The sequence below is a fragment of the Lipotes vexillifer genome, unplaced genomic scaffold, assembly GCF_000442215.2.
Source record: "Lipotes vexillifer unplaced genomic scaffold, Lipotes_vexillifer_v1.1 scaffold173, whole genome shotgun sequence".
Classification (NCBI taxonomy): Eukaryota; Metazoa; Chordata; class Mammalia; order Artiodactyla; family Lipotidae; genus Lipotes; species Lipotes vexillifer.
Window position 1 is genome coordinate 288110 of NW_006770924.1, and position 3276 is coordinate 291385.

Below are 3276 nucleotides of genomic sequence, written 5' to 3' on the forward strand. Positions count from 1 at the left end.
TAGAGTATTCGAGGTTGTAGGTTTTTCCCTTTCAGTACTTTGAATATATTATGCCACTCTCTTCTGGCCTGCAAGGTTTCTGTAGAGAAGTCAGCCGATAGCTTGATGAGGGTTCCCTTGTAACTGACTCTTTGTTTTTCTCTTGCTGTCTTTAGAATCTTCTCTTTAACTTTTTTCATGTGTTTGGTGTGAGTCTGTTTGGAGTCACCTTTTTGGGACCCTCTGTTCTTCCTGTACCTGGATATCTGTTTCCTTCTGTAGGTTTGAGAAGTTTTCAGCCATAATTCCTTCAAATACATTTTCAATTCCCTTCACACTCTGTCTTCTCCTTCTGGGACCTCTATTATGCATAGATTGGTATGTTTTATATTATGTCATAGATCTCATATGTTGTTTTATTGTTTTTCATTTGTCTTCCTATCAGCTGTTCTGATTGGGTTATTTCCATTACTCTATCTTCCAGATCACTTATTTGTTCTTCTGTGTCATTTAGTCTGCTATTCATTGCTTCTAGATTGGTTTTTATCATGGCAATTGAGTTATCTAATTTCGATTGGTTCCTCTTCATAGTTTCTAGTTCCTCATTACAGTGATGTGCATTTTTATCAATAATCTTTCTTAATTCCTTTAGCATTTTCATTACCTCCTTTTTGAACTCGGGGTCTAGTAGATTGGTGAGGTCTGTTTCATTATTCTTTTGGGAGATTTCACTTGTTCTTTTTTAATTGAAAATAGTTCCTCTGCTTTTTCATTTTACTTAACTTTCTCCTAAATTCACAGAGACAGAGATAGTTATCTACTGTGGTCTTGAAGTGGTGTTTTTATGTGGGAGAGTCCTTGTATAGACTATATATGTCCAATATTTGTGATACAGGGCTGGTTTCATATGGATGCCAGCCACGTCTTTTCTCAGAGTGTGCTGGCCATTATCTCCTTGATAGGGGGTGTGATTTGTGTTGTAGTATCTAGAGCCTGTGCCGGATGTGATGTGGGGCTTACTCTTTGCTCTGTGGCTGTCACTGCCCTGTTGGGGGTGGGGTTTGCTCCCTAGTTGTTGGAGTAGAAGCACTGAGGCTCAGGTTCAGTCAGGCTCCATTGCCCTTGAGTGTGTGCCCTACCTCAAAGGAGGTTATTGCTGAAGCAAGTCAGGCCTGTTCGGTCACAGACGACCTATGCATCGCCTGTATAGGTGTCCATAGTTCTGCTCAGAACAGCCCAGGGTTGCATCTCTTTCTCTGTTTTGTTTGTCCCAAACCTAGTGCAAGATTGTGGTGTGGAATAGGCTGTGGTTGGAAGTTGGGGCACTGTGGCTTCAGGAATTGTTGGGGTGCCACTGCTGCCTGAGATCTAGGCTGCCTCTATGGCAGACTTCTCCCAGAATCTATCTGCCCCAGATCTAGTGCGTGGCTGTGGTGTGGAGTGGGCGGAGCTGGGCATTCTCATGGGAAACAAGCCACTGTGTACTCCTGCCCAGGACCTGTCTACCCAAGATTCAGCACTCAGTTGTTGCATGCTCTTGAGGAGCTGCCCACTGTGTGTGCTGTCAGTGTCCACTGCAGCCCCACCCACTGCCCGATGTTTGCACTGACAGTGGGCTTTGGGCCTCCACGCAGATCACACCCCAGGCGCTCCAGTCTGTCTCTGCATAACTAGACAAAATCTTTGCCCAGATCTTGTGCCAGGCTGTGGTGCAGAGTGAGCAGGGTTGGGGTGTTTACCCTTTCAGATTGGGATGTGCAGTGAGATTGCAGTTACCAGTGCAGGGCTTTTCTCTCCCTTGAATGTTAGCAAGTGTGCACTACTCGTGAGTGGAGTCTAGGCTTCTCCAGCCCTTCTGTCTGCCTCAGCAGATTTCCCAGGAGGCAAGGGGGCTTATCTCCTCCATGCAGGACCCCAGGACTAGGATGCCCAGATTGTAGTTCACCTTGCTCACTGTTCAAGGTGACGGCCCACCTGTGTGGACCTTCTTTTTCTTACAGATCACTCCAATGCATGCACGTCCTAAGCTAATGCCATTTTTTCCCCCATCCTACCCAGGTATATGGAGATCTTTTTCACAGGTTTGGTTGTATAGGATTTCTTCTGCCATTATCCAATTAGTGTTCTGTGAGAATTGTTCCACATGTAGATGTATTTTTCATGTGTTTGTGGGGGGAGGTGAGTTCTACATCCTTCTACTCTTCCATCTTGATATCCCCCTCCTTATTTTTCCTTGGTAAATCTATTTTAATTTTTTTGAGGAATCTCCATATTGTTTTCCGTGGTGGTTGAACAAATTTGCATTCTCACCAACAGTGTGCAAGGGTTCTCTCTCCTCCACATCATCACCAGCCCTTATTTCTTGTGTTCTTATTGATAACCATTGTAACAGGTGTGAGGCGATAGCTCGTTGTGGTTTTGATTTTCATTTTCCTGATTAGTGATATTAAGCATTTTTCATGTACCTGTTGGCCATTTGGATGTCTTCTTTGGAAAACTATTTAGGTCTTCCAAAGTATTTTTAATTGGATTTTATTCTGTTATTGAGTTTTATGAGTTCTTCATATATTTTAGATATTAGCCCTTTGTCTAATGTATGGCTTGCAAAACTTTTCTCCCATTCTCTAGATTGCATTTTCATTTTCTTAATTGTTTCTTTTGCTGTGCAGAAGTTTTTAAGTTTGGTGTAGTCCCATTTGTTGATTTTTGCTTTTGTTGTTTGTGCTTTTTAGTGTCATATCCAAAATATCATTGCTAAGACCAATGTCGAGGAGATTCTTCCTACATTTTTTCTAGGAGTTTTATAGTATCAGATCTTACGTTTAAGTCTTTGATCCATTTCAAGTTAATTTTTGTGAGTGGTATAAGAGAGGACCACTTTCATTGTTCTGCATGTGTTTATCCAGTTTTCCCAGCACCATTTGTTAAAGAGACTATCCTTTCCCCATTGGGTTTCTTGGCCTCTTTGTCAAGTTTTAATTGACCATATATCCAGGGGGTTAATTCTGGGCTCTCTGTTCTGTTCAATTGGTCTATGTCTATTTTTGTGCCAATACCATATTGTGTTTATTACTATAGCTTTGTAGTACAGTTTGAAATTAGGAAGTATGGTACCTCTGCCTTTGTTTGTTATCTTCAGTATTGCTTTGGCTATTTAAAGTCTTTTGTGGTTTCACACAAATCTTAGGATTGCTTTTCCTACTTCTGTGAAGAATGCCATTGTTATTTTGATGGGCTTTGCATTAAATCTATAAATGGCTTTGGATAGTATGGACATTAGAACAATAATTCTTCCGA